A 19428-nucleotide genomic window follows, 5' to 3' on the forward strand; every position below is an offset into this window, starting at 1 on the left:
AAGAGCAATATTGAAATATTGCCACATTTTTTGTTGTTGTTGTTGGACTCTTTTTCTGTGACAATTTTCACGTGGCGAAAATCCAGGTGTTTTTCACACAAATCCATCTCTTCAAAGGTAAATCCGTGAGCAACACAGGATAACAATTTTGTGTTTCCCGGGGGCGATAAAACACTTTCACCTTATCAAAGTCACAGAGAGCACAAGAATAAATCCTCAACTCTATTCAGAGATTAATTCATGAGACACATTGCAAGTGCCGAGCGACAGACCATTTCCACAACACATAGTTTTAATTAATACTCAATCAATTACAATAAGTGAACGATAAAATTGATCATCCACTTCGATTGAAGCTCTGCCACTTCAAGGCAGAGAATTTGTCGGTGCTTCAGATTCAGTATGCTGAAGAATTTACTTCCAATTAAAACTTTATGAGTACTTTATTTGGCAGGAGTATAAATAATCGGAAAAATAGTAAATGCTATCACCATTGTCTTTTCATTCTGTAGTTTTTTTTTGCGTCAAACAGCGGATTTTCTTTTTATCTGAACAACAGTTTCCTTTTTGCCAATGATAAACTTTGAAATTGGCCGTGATTTTGCACGTCAACCCAACATTTCTTGTTCTTTTGTATCACTTCAATGAGTTTATCTGTCTGACTTTCCGTTTTGTCTAGTGTATTGTGTCTGGGAGGGAAAATCCAAGGGGAAGATTACTTCCAGAATTTTCTTTTTTTTTCACAGTTTGCACACTGATTCTGAGATTATAATAAACATCTTTGGTTTACAACAAATATTTGAGTAAGAATTCACTGAAAACCGGGTTTTAGGGTGTTTTTTCCGAACATAACCCCAAAATATGACAAAGAGATCTTTAAAGACTCTTTTTAGAAGTTTTCTAGATAACAAAATCATCTGTTAAGATTTGTGATTGTCCAAAATTGTCCAGAAAGTTGTCTAAAATAAACATTTTCCATGTTTTAATGGCTACTTTTGAGGTTATGTTCCATCTTAAGACAATTTGCTGTGTTTCTTGCTATCAAACTGACGATCTATCTGACTTTAGCATAAGAATGAATGTGCTAAAAAACAAATTATTCACTAAATCTGTCCTAGATTAGTTACATAACCTAGAAAAGGATTATTTTGGGTGAAAATCGAGAAGATTTATCAGCGAAAGAAGCACTCAAGAATGGAATATTGTAAGTTTTTCAACACTTTCACTTCCACTGAGTTGTACACCACTCCTGACTGTATTATTCCCCCCTTGGGAAAAGGAGAAAAGCATCTTTTCCCGGGGAAACTGAGGGAAATATATTGGCTGTCGCGGAAAGGAACGTGTGACGGAGAACAGAAAAAGAGTGTCTGAAATGTAATAAAGTGTTTAGAGCTTGAGAATACTTGGTATTAATGACTCACAAACAATTTATGTTTAGAACTGTGAGTTGAAAGAGTTCACAGAGAGCAATTGCGGAAAAGTGTGCGAAAGAGGGAAAAACGTGGTGTGAAAATAAACAGAAAATGTCATAGACGGAAAAAGAGGGACATTTTGTGGTTGTTTGCAAAAAGTTTTTTGTCACTCAAATCACCATTTCCGCCTGAGAATTGAGAAAATTGCTGTGCTAATGTTGGCAAAACGGGTGGGAAAAAAAATTCATTTCCCGATGGCACAAAATTTAGTCAGGTAGTGTTGAAAATTGCAGTTATTTACGATCTCTGGCACACGAATTCTGTATACCTTTGGGCGATTTGGAGCGTGCGAGAGTTTCTTCACGGCAGAAAAGTCACTCTGGGGTGTCCTTTCTTGCATGAGACATCGATTATTTGAGGTCATCTCCGTGCCACACTCAATCTATCACCATGAAAAGATTGACTTTGTCATTGGCTCCAGACGTGCAAATGTGAGATGGGCAATAAAAGAGAATGAGAGCATCAATCACAGACTTTTCCTTCGCTCAAGAGAGCCGATATAAAAGCACCAGAGAACAAATATTTAGAGACAATCTTGATCCAATTTCAGGTGGATTTTCACAATTGTGCCGTAGGGAAAAATTTTTCGATATTGTCATGACAGGAAAAGGAGATTTTTTTCTCCAACATTGCTAAAGAAGATTGGCTGTTTTCTTTTTGTTGTTTGAAATGCTCCAAAATGCTCACAACTTAAGTGATATTTAGGGACTATTTTGATAATAAGTATGGAATTCTTTCTCTAAAAAGGTAAATTTTGAAATATTCGTAGTCAATTGAGTGAATATCATTTCCACAAATGCACGAGCAGAAGAATTGTGCGATAAATTCTATTGATGGTGGCATTTAAAATTGAAGTCATTTATCATTAAGGCATGATTACATTACGGATTTATGGGTGGTGGAGGATTAAATAAAAGAAGAGCGTGTGTATCGACTCTCAAACTGCCGAAAAAGTATGAGCTTCTGTTCTGTGCGAGTGAATTTCCAACAAAACATTCGAGCAATAAGTCAATTGTGGAGAAGCGCGTCGTAAAATGGGTATTTATTGTTCGCGTTTTTCTCTCATTTTGTGTGATTCTTTTTTTTCTCTCCCTCAGAAAAAGCGTTGCTTTTTTCCCACCCACTGTTTATCACTTGTGGTCAGTGTTGAATGCCAAAATCAGTTGAATGAGTCTAACAAATTTAATTTTATAGTTTAGGATTGTTGAATTAGAAGTTTCTCTCTTCCTGACATGCGAGTTTTTGATGGCGAGAGAATTCTCCTCACGAGCAATATCGTGTGGTAATTTACTGTGGGAAATTTATTGCTGAATTTGTTCCTCTGCTCATGCATTCTGTACATTTGGCATGATTTTCCACTGGAGCATTTTCTTGCCATTCTCATTGTCTATTGTAAGTTTCAAGGTGAACATCTTGCAGCGAAAAGATGCTCATGCAAGACGGTATTCGGAAGGTTTATTGAGAAATTGTATGCATTTCATTTCGCGATGCAATTCTTTGCGCAAAAGTTGTGGTGCTTTAAATTTAGTTTCAATCAAAAATGAACTGAAATCTAACCGAAATGTAATTGATAAATTTTATAACTCTGACTACAGACTACATTAAATTAATTAATTATTAATTAGAATCTTTATGGGTAAAAAATTGGTCTTGTTCCATGCTGAAAAGACTACAAAATTTATTTGATGTTCAAAAGCAGAATAATTCAATTTCCACTCAAAGTTTGGCAATTTTGTATCTTCAATAGTTTTCTCTATAAAGTTTTCTCTGCTTTACTTACAAATGAAATGCTTAAATCGATAATTGCGCATATCACTTCAAGTCTCTCACATAAAACTTAAGCGTCTGGGTGCAATTGAGCAAAGAAGCAAAATGTTTTTCACTCTGAATCTTCCAGCAATAGTAAAACGATATGTTGTTTTTCTTGCAAGAAACTCTTAGTGAAATTGCAATTTGAGGAAACAAATTGTGTGCTTTCCCAGAGAATTGCATGTAAAAGAGCAACTGCGAAAGTTTTCCACGTGAAAATATTGATTTGGAATTAATTGAAAGCCAATTATTGAATATTTTGGGGGGGCTTTTGTAGTTAATTTGACTTGTATTGCGGAGTGTGTTTGGCTTCGGTGGACTATTTCTTGTGCTGAATTTCCGAAAGTGTAACAGTTTTATTGGTGTTTTTTCTCTCTGCTTGCCTCCCTCAAGACTTGATTAATTGAGAATTATGTGTGTCTTGAGGATGAGCGCGGGTGAGGCGCTCAATGAATTAAAGATGCAAGGCAGAATTTCATCTGTATATTAAAGTAGCAGCTGTTAAGAATTTATGTGGAAGAATATTTTTCTCTATTTTCTCCTCGTCTTCTTCTGCCGTCTCTCAACACGATCATCCGGCACAGTCCGCAACACTCCGGGGGGTTTCCCAGCGCCGCCCATCGTTCACCACCCCATTGTGAGACGGTGAATTTCCACCGGTGGTCTCGTGGAAAAGCGCTCCGCTTGTATCAGAATGTACTTGAGAGATTGGACGGCAGATGGGAACGTGAGTTCATGAATTAACTGTCGAGGAGAGTGGCTGGAGTGGTGCAAATGTGGAGATTTTAATACTCGCCTTTTCCCTCTTCTCAATTCCACTGTTTTTCTGCCCACCGTTCGCCGATGACCTGTCCAGGAACAGGTGTGTGTCAGCGCCAGGAATTCCCCCCAAAGCGCTGCTAAGCTCTTTTGGCAAAAAGCTGTGCTGCATTTGATATCACACAAAAGTGAGCATCAGACTTTTCTCCCTAAATATAACTCCGATAATTGGTTTATCTCTGCTTCGTCCAATTGAGGGAAGAAACATCAAATCTTGAACATTGTGTTCTCGCACACTTGAGCAGATGCACAGAAACTTTTTTCCCACCATCCATCGAGCATATTTCTCATTCGTTGCTTTTATTCTGCAGTGTCCTTTTTTACATTCTCCCATGTTCAATATCACATAACGCTGCACAGAAGTTAGTTTCCATTCCAATTTCACACTCTTGTATATTCTTTCTTGCCGCCTGAGATGAAAAGCTCAAAGACTTCCTCTCTCTGGCAATGCCAGGCAAAAGTTTTGCAAGTTTTTTTTTCCTTGAAAAGCGCGCCCGAGCAGTGTGAAAAATACATTTGAAATGATGGCGTGAAACATGAAAGGAATTTTCAAGAAGGGAATTTTCGTGCTCACAACTTTTTAATTACATCACAGCATTAGCATATTTCGGCTGAGTTTGGCTGAAAAGTGGCTTATTGAGCATCTATTTTATGACCACTTTGGCACTCTTGCTCCAAGACACCTTTTATTTCGTCAAATTTACATGATGAAATGCTGCTTAGAATGCGTTCTGGGTGCATTTTTAGTGGAAGTTGAGTGTATATTTCTCACATAAAAGCGCGATTTTCTGGCTTCGTTCCAAAGATTTTTATCCTTAGAGAGATTCTCAACTCGGATATTATTATTATTTGCTGACTTCATGCTGAATGGCATTCAAGACATTCCAACTGTTTGAATTAATTGCTCTCAATTATTCCTCCTTTTCAGGCACTTTCTGACTGTGCTGAATTCCGCAAAAACTTTCCATGGAATTGACTGTGACGCGCAAAATGACAATTGCAATCATGAAGCAGGAGTTTTGCAATTTGGCGAATTCAATTTGAGAATTGAGCCAATTATTTGGTGTAACAGAGAAAGGGAAATTCAGTGTGTAAACATACGTGAAACACAAGGTTTGCTTAATATTTCATGAGGCGAATGTGATAAAGATTGAGAATGTCACACAATTCTCGTCCCTCTCGGGGGAAATTGTGAGTGGGTGGCAAGTGAAAAGTATATACATGCTTGCATTCAGAGACACACGTTCGCTTTTATGCTCCCTTGATTGAATTAGGGATGCTAAACTTACTGTCACTTTAACTTGTAGTGCAGACAGATTTTATTGGTAGTCAAACAGTGGCAAAATGTATTATTTTTGCTCCTTTGGAAAAATATGAAAAAATTTGCCAATGATTCCATAAATCAATAAAACCTACAATTGCGATCATGTTCAAGGAGTTACACAGTTTCTGTAATTCCTTTGTCAACAATTTTTCCACTTAGTCAATAGACGATATTGACTCATCTTCTTTGTATATTCAAATTCGCCTATTGTGCGTTTCACATTTCCACCCTCAATTTTTTGTGTTATTCTCAGCAAACTCGCGTGCGCGCATTTTCATAAATTTCCGGAAATATTTCATTACGCCCTATCGCGATGTCGGATAGTGTGGTTGGCGAAGTTGTGCTAACTTGTTGCCACTCTCTTGTCCTCTGCCTTTTGTCTTTTATTGTTCTGTTTATCGGGATTTCTGCCACTGCTTCACACACTGGCGGTATCATTGCTTTGTTTACCGCACATCCTGAGCGATAAAAAATAAATGAGCTTCTTCACGCGGGCTTTCACCAGGCGCCTCCATTGAATTTCAGTCACTTGCGGCCGCACAAAAGAGATTGTGTTTTTTTTTATTAGGCATGTTCTATAAGTCGCGCTATGTATAGAGATAAAAATGGAACAGTTTTCGTATGGAAATGAAGTTTCAGCTCTGGGAATGTTTTAAACAATTGACAAGATGTATTGAATCTATCAAAACTTTCTTATGCTCTATCAAGAAAGTTAAGGAATCTTATTGGTCTCAATCATATTTTGTACTAAAATAAACGAAAAATTATTAAAAACTAAACTTGCCTTTCAAACTTCATCAGCTGACGATGAAAGCGGGCTTTTTCTGCGCGAAAGTTTTATGTTCGCACTCAAATTTCCTTCTTTTGAGTGTGAGAATGCATAGCGTTCCCCACGCCATCTTTGCTGCCCTCTGGTGGGTATATGGGGTAAAAATAATGCAAAAAATTACTGAAAACTGTATAGAATAATCAAAACTAAATAGAAACCATGAAAAATTATTGAGTAAACACAAAGCTAATGGTCTGAAATCGCCAGTGACTAAACACAAAAGATGTGAAGTTCCTCAGACCCTCGCTAGTGGCTCTGGAGTCGATGATTGTGTTACCAGAATGCTGCCATGCTTTGTTTTCAAGTGACAATCACACTTCGGTTTGGCCAGAGAAAGTCCAGTTCACACATCGGCCGAGCTACGCGGGTGCTTATCAGTGTTCTTGAGGGGGTGGGATTGGGTGGGGGTGGTGAGAGCGTCCATTGCTCTCATGGTTGGCTTTTTTGCGTGACTCTCACACGTCATTGCCGTGTTGAGCTCTTGCCTGACCGCCACGCTCTTGTCTCTCAATTTCAGGGCACCCGATCGTTTAAAGTCACGCTCTCGGGTGTGGGGCGCGGGGAGGGGGGTGGCTGTGTGGGCTCTCTCCTCGGGGGAGAGCCGCTCAACGTGAAAATCCACACGGCGGCGCACTCGGAGAACGCCAAGAGCGAGAGAGCGAGAGAGAGAAAGGAGAGAAAAGAGTGTATCGGGTGTTGAGCTATTCACAGTGGAATTCGATGCTGCCTCGGCCGGAGAGAGTGAGAGACTGACGTCGCGACGTGGTGAGGAAAGAGGCAAACATGGGGAGACTCTCTCACCCATGAGATACTAATATATACATGTTGAATATTTGACAAAAGTTGGTGGTTGGCAGTGCAAAATGGGACTTTGGCGCGAACGGATGTTGTGTTTCTCGTCTGCACAGAGTTAGCATCCAGAGTGCTTGGTGGATCATTTTCCCAGCCACATATATATAGCCGTGGGAGAGGGCGAGCGAGAGAGAGAGAGAGAGTGTGTGAGAGGATGCCAATGGGTGTGAGTGAGAGAGTGGATACGCAAGGATATGAAGAAAAAAGATAAATGAGAGTGTAAAATTTACCTCGAGTGTGTGTCAAGAATGTCACAGTGGTGGTATTTTTGAGTAATACTTAATAGTTGGTGTGCGGAGAAAAGAGTCCAGCATCGAGTTGAAGAAAAAAACAACTCACAAGGAGGATTTCCTGCGAAGGGCAATTTCAAGTGTAAGGATTTTCCCAGAGCACATATTTTCTTACCCATTGTGCAGGGTCTGTCTAACCGCGCGTGTTGAATCACGCGTGCTTGAGGGGTGGCTGTTTTTTGCGCGAAATCGCCAGACAAGAGCGAAGCTAATGAGAAAGTTCGTGGTAACTTTTCATTCAGCAGCGCACTGATAATTTCGTCAGGTGAAGAAGAGAGAAGATTAATTGCATGGCTGATGTGTGGGAGGGTTTTTCTTCTCCTGCAGCAGAGCCACTCAAGATGCAAATCCTGGTCTATATATATATATATATACGTGATGGGTGAAGATGGGTGGGAGGAAAAGTATGCAGTCGCAGCATTGTTCATTAGCGTGGGTGTTCATTTTTGCTCTTGTGTATTTCTATGTTCAGCTTCGTTATCGTTTGCACCTGATTTTACCCAGTCTTATTCCCATGTGGTGGAGCGCTCCAGAGCTTTTCATCCCCCTTTTCCCCACCTCGTGTCCCTTCGTTCGCCACCCTTCAGCGTGCGCTCGTGCTCCTGGTGAATATTGAGTCCTCCTGGTATTTTCATACATCCGGCGATGATGCTCTTCGCCTCTCACTCACACGAGGCGCACACCGATGCCGTCAGTCCTGGGAGGATGTTGGCGAAAACGTGCGCCAGAGTGGGACAATGAGACTCTCCCGATGTTTTCTGTGCGTTCTCCCCGTTCAGGTTTTGTGTATCCAATGTCGTGTATACAGGAAGAGACATGGTGAATGCTGGTGGGCTGATGAGAGGGACTTGCGCCAAAAATGAAAAAGAGGAAATATGTGTATTGTGTATGTTATTCCACCATATATAGGCACATATTCCCATATATATATCTCTCTCCACTTTCCTTGTTTATGCTGTGGAGGATGAGAGAAATTTCTCTGCAGTGATCATGAGATGAGAGAGAGCGAAATTTCCGCCCCAAAAGCCTCTTTGGGGGCTCCTTTTTGCCAACTTTCCCGTCTCGACAGAATGCTGAAATAATTGCCACAGCAACAGATTTAATAAGTCATTGGATTTGCACGCTAGTTTGTCGAGCATTTCTCTTCCTTTCAAAGCTCACTGGCAAGTTTTTCAGGTGGTTTTAGCACGCTAAAATGGAGGTGTTTGAATTTATTCTGTACTGAGTGTTAAATAAGAAGAAATAAAACACCAATTTGTGCGCCAATATTGTCCTGGCAACACTGTGAGCGTGAAGAGAGTCTTTGTGGATCATATGGGTTGGTTTTCGTCGACAGTGGTGAAATATGGTGACGTTATTTTAGTCTCTGGGTTAAATGAATTTTCTTTGCCAAATATATCAACACACGAGCAGATGAAAGGGGAGGAATTTGAGCCTTTGAAATTCAATACAGGATCATCGATTTTATACCAACACTCGGCGTTTTATCTCTTCCTGAACATTGCTTAGTACTAAAGTCTATTTTTTCTTCCTCCAAAATCTCCAAGTCTTTGATGGGCAAATCCGTTGTTATTCTTTCCATGCCGCGAGCATGAATTTTTCCTTGACTCACGCGCATCGTGCGCGTATTTTCGGGTGGAAAACACACACACAGAGTGATGAAATTGCGTCTGGTGAGGATTTAAATTGTGTGACATTCGAGGGTGCGGGATTATGTGGTGGGAATTAATTTGAGAATCCCTTTCTCTCTCCTCCACTGGAATTTATTGTGTGTGTGTTGCAATTTAAATGCTAACTTGAAGTGTTTAGTTACACAAAATGGCAATTTTGCAGCGTTAGTTTTAACGAGTGTCCACGAGCAAGGGTCACTCGTGGGGGTGGATTTTATTCAATTTCTGTACTGGATAATTTCCCTGGGCAAAGAATATTTTTTCGGCGCTCTATTTGGTGTGTGAGTCACATAAATCATTCATTCGCAACATCAAAAAGAAAATATTAATGCTTCCCCCCCCCCACAAAAAGTCGTTGTTAATGCTGAACATGCCGTAAATTTTGGAGTCTCATCACAATTTTGTCGATTTGTTATGACAAGCGGTAATAATTTTGCATTATTTGACTCTTGATTTCCCGTTTTGCTTGTGTGAATGGCAATGGTGGCCTTTTCTCCTTGTTCGTCGTTGGGAAATTCAATGAAAATTCCTTTGGCAAATTTGATGGATGAGCCCAAAAAGAAAAAAAAAACTTTTCTCAACATTCGTCAGAAATACAATAATTGCTGGCCGAAGAACCTTTTTCTCCGCTCTCTCGGATGAAACCATGACAAAGTCAACAGCTGATGCATAGCAAACTTTTGTATGCGGGTCACAAGAATCGTCCATACAATATTTGCGATTGCGTGTTTCGGGCTTTCGGCACAGGCCTTAATGGTATGTGCAAAGTTGCTCTCGCACTGTCTCCGACAGACTCATGGCCGGGGTTGTGTTTGAGCAGAGTGCGGTTAGTCGTACAATAAAGTCAATAATAATTGATTCCATTGCCATGAGAAAGTTTCACCCTCACCAAAAACAACCTCACCAATTATGGTAGTTCTCAAGGGAGGGATTCTCTCTTGTGTGGGTGTGTTTTACTTTTGGGGAAGATGAAGAAAAATCCCCCAAACATTACCAAACACTCAACTTTTCTCACTCTCTCACTCTCTCTATATCATGACAAATTAACTTTTCCATCTGATCAGGGATGAAAAGCATCCACACGAGCACGGAAAATTGCTCAGCCTGAAATATATTTTATTATTTTTGAGATCTTCAAGATTATAAATTCGGCGTATTCAAAAGGAAAATTGTGAAGTCAAGACAAATAAACAAGACCGCAGAATATATATACAAACTTTCAGAATTACTTGCAACGTAAGACTTTATCAAGGGGAAGATAATACAGTCAGAAGTGGTGTACAATTCAGTGGAAGTGAAAGTGTTGAAAAACTTCCTGAATGCTTCTTTTGCTGACAATTTCCTCGATTTTTTACGTAGAATACTCATTTTCTGGGTTATGTGGCGAATCAAGGACAGATTTAATGAAAAATTCGCATTCTAGCTCATCAATTCTTCAAAAATTGACAGAATTAAGCATTTGTATGCAATAAACATTGCTATTTTGAACTTTTGATGCCAAGAAATGCTGAAAATTGAGCAATAATCAAACATAACCTCAAAAATAGTGATTTAAACGTGAAAAATGTTTGTTTAGAAATCCTTCTTGGCGATTTTGACTTAATTTGGACTTGATTTTGACTCTCAATCCGACATTTTGTGTTAATGGGCTTTAATTAATCTTTTAGCGATGTTTCTTTTAGGTTTGGTCGTAATTTATATCCAAAGAGATCGGTTTTAAGTGGATTTGCACAGAAATATAGGACGGAAAATTCAGAATAAATGTGCAAACTGTCTAAAAATTTCTAGTGTTAGAAGTTTTAGAAAGTGGGGTACAGAATTAAGGCATATTATTCTCCCCTTGGGTTTTACTTGATGAGATTATATTTAATTATAACACTTGGATTTCTAAATTATTTTATTTTTCACGCCAACTTTCGGTCAAAGTTCCTTATTTTTCTTCACGATGCTTCGAAATAATCTTGAAAATTTTATTATGAGTCAAATTATGGGATTAAATTGTTAATAAAGCATAAAAGTGAACGATTCATTCTGAGTGAGTGTGTGTGTGTAATTCATATAAAAGGAATCGTTTATCCCCTTGATTAATTTTACCGCAGTTCCCGCAGATTAATTGAAAGTGAAATAGCTCCTCGTCGCTCTGAAAATTGTTGACATAAAAGCTGTGCGTATTTTTGAAAGAGCCATAAAGGAACAAAGTATTGTTTATTTCCAAAAAGCCTCTCTTTATACACGATATTTGGTGTAAAAACCACTCACTCAAAACAATACACGCTGGGGCGAATAAATGGGGAAAGATTATGAGATTTTGAGGCAAATTTTATGAATAATAACTTTTTATCACGATCATTTGTAATCATACAGATAAACAATTGGCAGACGGTCCTCTCTTAATAGCTCACATCTCGCCATGTTTTATGCTGCGCGAATGCTCTATTATATATGTACATATTGAGAGAGAGAGTGAATTATTTTTTCCCAATAATTTGGCTCGCTTCGGCGTTTGGAGGAAATCTCCAGCGAGTGACCTTTGCTCTACGCATTCACACTGCAGTGAACTATATTTAACAGATGGAATTTCGGCAGTGTGACGTCACGCTGCTGGCGAGACAGCTCTGTCCCAGGAAATGATGCCAGAGTGCGAAGTGTTGAGGTGAGGCATTGGGAGACGAAGGAAATTGCGCCATCGGCGACATCAAGCACGCGATGCCGCCTGGTGTGGAGATAAAAGGCGGAAAATCTCTCGGGTTTTCCACCCCGTGGCAATCATTGATTTATCTATCCTCAATCTGAGGCTCAGCCGATTTCCTCCCTGGCATTCGCAATTTGATCGCGGCCAATTTTCAACCCCAAAATCGATGGCATCAATCAACGAGCGAGGCTGTTGATTTATTGTGAACTCCAAACAATTCCACACACTTTCTAGATTCTCTACACTCTGTGTGTGTTTATTTTTACACACATTCAATTTGTTTATGCAACTTCTGCGCTGTCTTTTCGATGCTCATTCGTGCGATGGTTTATTTTTATTTTCAGATTATTGAATTCCTCTTTCAATTAATTATCCGCACACCTTCGCTCTTGTTGTCTGCGTCGGAGAGATGTGAATGGACGCGGTTGAAATCTTGGAGAAATTTTGCAAAATTAGATATTTCAGAACTTTGAAAAAATTTTATTTTACTTAGGGGAAAATCACTCGCAATTTTATATCATTACCTTTGTAATTATTCCATAATTTCTTGATTTTCCATGAAAATTTCAATTATTTTTTGATTTTGCCAAAAATATTCAAATATTTGATTGTTTTTTGGTTTTTTTTTAATCATTTAATATTAAAAGCCTCTAAAAAAGAGGCGTTTAAACACCCCAAATTAAGCCATGAGCTAAAATTGTTGTATGACAAACCTAAAAAACAGAAAAAGTCATAAAATGTGCCTTTGGAAAATACAACCGGAACTTCTACATGTTTTTCAAATTACATCAGCTGATCGACCTACAATTTAAACGGGCTTTTTCTACGCACAAAGCTAAATTTTTGCGCTCAAATTTTCTTTTCTCATGACAAAAAAAGAAAGAAAAAGAAAAGATTCTGTGAAAAAAGAAAATTATGCAATTATTAGCGTCCCTCACGCCAAATTTGCTGCCCTCTGGTGGTGATATGCGGAGAAAAAATCCAATATTTAACTTTTTATACAATTTCAGAAAAAATCATTTTTTTAATCTTATTTATATCATTTGATTTTTTACCTTTAGGATCCCTCAAAAATCGTCTAGCGATTTTTCTTTTGTTGATTACTTTGCGTGCCGCAAATGGAGACTTTGCGGCGCACACCACGCAATTTCGAAACAAAGCTCAATTTCTAACAACATTCAATGGTAGTTTTCGACACATTACGCTCTTGTATATGCACAATTGAGAAGAAAATTTATGGTCGAAATTATCTTGAGATTATTGAGCGAGTGAAGAAAAAACTCTTTCCACTATTTTTTTTCTTCTTTCTCAACAATTTCCCACACTTTCAAAGTGGAAACGGTCAGAGCATGACAAAACACATCAACAAGTGTCTGTCGAAGGGGAATTAAAATGTTCAAGGAATTTTCCTAAAGCGCAGCAAAAGATTGGCGAATTCAAACAAGTGGGAGGATTATTATGAAAGTTTCTTGAGAGAAAACTTTATTCTCATCACTTGCATTCATTACACCAACGATGGCAAGTTGTCGAGTGCTCTATATATTTGTCTTTGAATCAAATGTGTATCATTTTTGCGCTCGCTGTGAAGTGAACATCTGTCGAATGCACGACAATAAGGGAGAATATGAAACTATGTTTGATGAAAAATCTCTCTTATATAAACATGGAAAGTTTTTCGCAGGGAGACACAAAAATGGCACAAAGCTCACGTTGTGATTTATTGGCGAGGGAGTCAAATTGCCACTGGCTCGGGGAAATTCACGTCTAACGCAACGCCAGGAATTGTATCAGAATCACATGCGAGGGTGGGTCATATTTTACGACTTATACGCCATATAGATCCATCACACATCCTTCCTCGCTGTGTGTCTCATGTAATGAGGCATAGAGATGGGTTTTATGTGTCATTCATAGGGCTATATATGGCATGAATATCGTAAATCGGATTCTATTTATCCTCTTCATTCAACCCCCAAACGTCACGCTTGTGCGGACTTGCCGAACGACTTGCACATGACTTCGTGCGCAAGGAATCTTTTCACATACTGTAGATGTGCTCGTAAAATATTTAGAGCTCTTATTTATTGGACACGGCCACGCTGAAAGGGACTTTCAAGTGAGAGGTAATAATCAAAGCAATAAATTATGATGGAAAAGAAAAATTACATCTTGTGGCTTTTAAAATCAGAGCTTTTTCTCTTAAAATTTGCGCGATTTAATGCACAACTTTTGAGTTATCTCATTCATGTTTAACTAGTTCAATGTTTTGCAAATCTCGAAAGTGGTAAAATATTTCGAATATTTGCACAACAAAAGCTGATTTTTTCACAAATTGAGACATTTTCTTAGTTTTTTGCTTAGAAAAATCAATTTTAGTACTTTTTCTAGGTTATGTGACTGATTTAAAACCCTTAAAATCATCAAATTTGTACTTAAGCTAGGAATATTTCTTTTTTTCTTGACAGAATTGAACGTTTGTGTTCAAAAAATTTTAGAAAAGAGCATTAAAGTCAATCATAACCTCAAAAATGTTATTTCAGTCTAGAAGAATGTTTTTTTGCTTCATTATTTCGCGTGATGTAAGCTTTAAACTGGAAAATTTAACGTTATTATTAATTAAAATGAGTCTGGAAGGATTTTTTTTTAGGTCAGATTCATAACCTCACAATTTCCTCAGAAGTTTTTTTTAGCATTCACCGAAGACAAAATCAGAAAATCAAGACATAAATTTTTCATGAACGAATCTAAGAACATTAAAATCAATCTCAATACTTTAAATACGTCCAAAAGTGTCTGAAGTATTAAAGATTCTGAAGAGGAATTGTGGAAATGTCAAGAAATTATGTACAAATTCAAGGCATATTATCTCCCCCTTGGATAATTGGAAACTTGTGCACGTTACATATTTGTGACAATTGACAAATTTGTACGGAATTATGTTTGAGATTATTTGAATGCAATTTTAGTTCAAATTGTGATGAGTTTGGAGTGAAATGTTGAAATTCTTTCAATCTTAAAGTATCCAATGATTTTGTACATGCTTTTCAATGATGTCAGACAGACGTTTAATAAATGTAAGTCTTCGCCTAATATTTGCCACAATATATCTGCACTATATAGTCAAATATGAAGCGCAATTTTGATTCACTCCGCCAAATGTGCACACATATATTTTCATCTGAAATTATGAACCCCAAACAATATTCACGAGGATTATTAACTCCCCTTGGAGTTGCCATGAGAGATATTTTCATTAGTCTCTTTGCAAGTTTCAACTGGTTGTATTTCGGGCGGGAGTTCAGCTCAAATTGCCTCTCTTGTGTGGCGTTACAATGCTGTTTTGTCTCAACCGGTGGAAAAGTTATTTGCATATTGTGCAAAATATGCTTACGAGCAATATTTTCACTGGGTGAATTTTTTTTTCTGCACTGCTCGTCAGGAGCATTTTATTCTCATTCTCTTGGGTGAGGAAAATCAATAGTCCTCGAGGCAAGAGCAAAGATTGCTCGAGGAAGCCACTTGCATGGGGATTTTCCGGTGCATCTGTGAAAAAGTGTGGCATTGAGGTCACGGAGAATTTCCACAATCTCTTCATGTTCTTTTAAAGATATGCTGTAGATTTAGAAGGGAAGAGCAGATGGCATTGTTGAGTGTATTCCAAGATGTTACCTTGTACATTTGGCATATGAGAATGAATGTGGTCACATAAGGATGTGGTTCCTGTTGTCAGTCACCCCAAATTGCTACTGAAATGACTAATTAATCTCGCGTTAAGCATTCCCCACTTGACAGCAAGGGGGGGATATTATGGTTAGAAATGGTGTACAGTTCTGTAGAAGTAATTGGAATTAAATGTGCTTGAATATTTTCAACATGATGCGTTCAGAAAAGGCAATAAGTGGAGAAAAAGAAGTGTTTTTTACATTTTTCTAGGTTATGTTGTGAATTTAAGATAAACTTTGCCACAAAATAACCTCGAAAATCATTCATTCTTGTGTCTAAATTGGCACAATTTACATTCCCTGTCGCGCTATATTAATGAAATCCGATGAAAACTGTGTTAATAGCGCTAAGATTGATCATAACCTCAAAATATTATTGCAGAATACAAAATTGCCTATTTAAGGAGCTGTTTGATTGATTTATAACGGATTAATACTCCCCAGATTTGCATTTAAAAGATTCCGAATAAGTTTCTTTTAAGGATTCTTCAAGATATCTCTGGATAATTTATAGGTTATGTTGAAAAATGCATCCAAAATACCGATTGAATATTATAAATCATATAAAAATACCCACTGGAAACTTTTAATATTTCTTAAATACTGTTTCTCAGTATATTTTCAAGGCTATGCAAGTAAAATTTGCGTTTTTTGGGTCGAAAACTTTTACATTTGAGGTTATGGCACTTTAGACGGTTAGAAAAATCTATAATGTTCAGAAAATAGGAAAAACTCATATTTAAAGCACTGTCAAAATTCTGAAAGTGTCTGTGATTCTTCACAAACATTGTGTACACCACAGACCGGCCGGATTATCTCCCCCTTGCTGGAAAGTGCCACATTCCACGGCGGAGTGCATTTTGGACTTGAGTAATTTGAGGTATTTTCAGCACAATGAGACCCCGGAAGTTCCGCACAATTCTATTTTGAAATATTTGGTGCTTAATTACGCTTGGAATGACGACGAAGGATTCTCGTTATGAGATATTTAACAAATTTAGTTCGCTGCGATGCAATTGAGACAAACTGTAGCAATGCCAGAAATGCTGAAGATCAAAATTGCGCTGTACTTTTGATTTACTGCAATTCAGCCAATAAATAACGCCCTTTGGCAAATTCCGCGCATTGTTCAAATGCTCCAAAATGCAGTTATCGAAATTTATTGAATGCCAAGTCCATCTGCAATTAACATCTATATTGCGGCTATAATCGCGAGAGAGAGAGCGAATGAGAGAGAGAAAATCGGGCAGAATTGTTGAAACTTTCAATAATTTCGCGTGGTTTCTCTGTGTTTGTGTGTAAATAATTTGGTGGAATTGAGCTGTCTATTTATCTGTGGAGATTATTGCACTCGAAAATATTTAAAAATTCATGCAATACGCGAAAAATCAATAAAATTGCCATCATTTTGTAACACTATTCATGCGTGATTTTCCCTCAACGAAGGCCAGAATATGTTTTCAGTGAGGAGAAATAAGAGAAAATGTCTGAGTTTTTCGAGAGTGATTTGATGAAATACAAGCTTAATAAAATAAACATTCAATATTTCCTTCCATCACAATATTCTCCTCGACTATTTCATCGGGTTATCTTTGATCAATGACTTACTCGAGGATTTTCAACAAACACTCACCATTTTCATTAGCTTCGCACATTCAATTGACTGTTTATTTATTATTCTAGTTCAACGATCTATTTCACACTCTGGCTGATGGGTTTTCCGCTGAAAATGCCTCAGAATGCAATTCAGAGCCTGAATCCGCTTGTTATTTAACCACAATTAAGATGGAAATATACTGAACACAGTATTCTTGCGAACAATAATTGCGTAATTTGTAGACTTTCAATTAGTTTTTATTGCCGAAGAAAATCATTTTGCTTCAGCATATAAAATTTTGATCATCTCAAGCTGTTTTGCAAACCATCCATAAATTCTGTAATTTCAATTCATGCACAGAAATGCAAATTTTCAGTTTCAATTGCACTCGGAAGTTTTGCTGGAGCTCCGAATCGAATGTGAAATTCTCGCACAATTCCTTGAATATGCATTTAATATTGATATGCAGTGCTGTGCAGAGGGAAATTGGCGCACCTTTCGCTGGATTTCGGATGCTTTTGCGCTCTGCAGCAACAGGTAGCATTGGTAATTCATAGCGTCTGTGTGACTGTAATTCATGTGTTCTGGATGCCAAAGGTTTAGGTTAAAAAAAAAATAGTATCATAGCGCACTTTTCCGTCTCTTGTTTCCATTGGATTATCTTGCACATCGACGGGTGCATCGAAAACTATCAAAAGTCACCTTTTGAGAGTTGACGTCTTATGTATTTTGGCGTGATCTTGAAGTCGTCCGCAACGTCTGTGAATTTTAGGCTGAAGTACATTAGCAAGGAACGAAAGAAATCAGATCAGAAATCAGAAAACACGACTTTTTAGCATGTAATTCGATATTTGATAAAATTAGAGAAGAAATATTAAATCAACTTGATTTTTAATTACGTTTATTTGCAATTAATTCAGAAATTCATTCGAATTCATATTTTTCTTGGGCCCATTTAGTTGCTTTGAATCATTAAATCCACTTAAAATCACAAAATATCAAGTATTAAAATAATATTTTGTGAATAATTCAAAATTCTGAATAAAATCAATGAAATTACATGAAAAATCAGTCGAATTGTGAATTACAATGTTAAAAAGCGAGTCACATAATCCTAATTCTCAGCAAAAATTTCATCTTTGCTTTTATAGATCTTATAAAATATTAAGAAAATATACAGGAAAAATGTGAAAAGTTGCTTTTTACGAACTAAAATCGACTTTTTATACTTAATATCGTGAATTTTTCCATCAACTCTCCAAAATTCATTTAATATTTCCATAAATAAGCAATGAAATCGACTGGGAGGTCTAGAAAATTATATTAATTAATCGTTATTATTAATTTAATGGAAGATAAAATTGAGTTACAGGAAGAATTAGGGAAATTACAAAGCGATTTCAAATCTCAAACTTGAAATCGATCCACTGAATATTGGCGATTTTGGCTTTTACTAGTTTTCAAGGCACCCGTCGATATGGATTCTGAGTAAAACTACTGCAGAATTTGGGCGGAAAAGCTTTGAAGAGGGACAAATTTCATTAAATACTTTATGGAATACTTTTGAGCATTGTTTTTGGTCCTATTTTTATAGTTAAAACTGCGAATTGAGTTGTGAAACTCGAGGAGATTCTTAATTTGGCTTTAATTACTGTGTGATATGTTATGCTGAAAGTTTCCGAAGAAGTTGTTCTCACTGGTTTATTGCGTATAAATATAAATACATGGAGATAGCAAGAGTGTACGTGTCAGGATAAAGCCTGAAGGAGCACTAAAGGCGATCGTCATGCGAGAAATATGTAAAACATTTGGGTAATAACAGGCAAGAGAATTGAATAAATACACCATTTTGCGGATTGATTTTTCAAGTAGGGACAATAAAATGTCCCAAGCGATTTTCCAACCAATATAACTTCATTCCTTCTCACGTGTGTTTACACACGTTTATATTTTTTTTACTTGGCAACAAAATACAGCCCTTGGATATCCGTCAGAACAGTGGAGGAGAAAAATCGACTATAAAATTACAGAAAATTGAAGAAAATTCCCCAGTGAAGGGAAAAATCATTTCCCTCTCACTATGATTTGCAATATTAACGCTGGGTGAGCAGCAATCGTGGAGGTTGAAATTCACACACAAACACACGGAAAAAAGGGAATTCCTTTATGGCCCAATTGAAATATTAATTTCACGCAGTAAAACTCCTCATATTCCGACATGAAATGCGCGCGCGAAGACTTCTATGGAAAATGATTCCTTCTGAATTATCCGTATCTCTGATCTTTTGCACATAACATGAGCTTTTTCTTACACAATTTAATATCTCATAAAAGTGTGACACACACACTATT

The 19428-nt window shown here is 37.5% G+C and overlaps 1 protein-coding gene across 1 annotated transcript in view; it reads left to right on the plus strand.

Moving 5' to 3' along the window:
* Positions 1-7015: 7015 nt before the first annotated feature.
* The window catches only part of LOC132261085 (uncharacterized), a 71940-nt gene continuing 59527 nt past the window's right edge, over positions 7016-19428 (plus strand). Inside the window, exon 1 of the mRNA XM_059759619.1 lies at positions 7016-7477. The gene's annotated coding sequence lies outside the window, so the exon portion shown is untranslated. The remainder of the gene's footprint in view (positions 7478-19428) is intronic.

This window comes from Phlebotomus argentipes, unplaced genomic scaffold, assembly GCF_947086385.1.
Source record: "Phlebotomus argentipes unplaced genomic scaffold, Phlebotomus argentipes genome assembly scaffold_18, whole genome shotgun sequence".
Lineage (NCBI taxonomy): Eukaryota > Metazoa > Arthropoda > Insecta > Diptera > Psychodidae > Phlebotomus > Phlebotomus argentipes.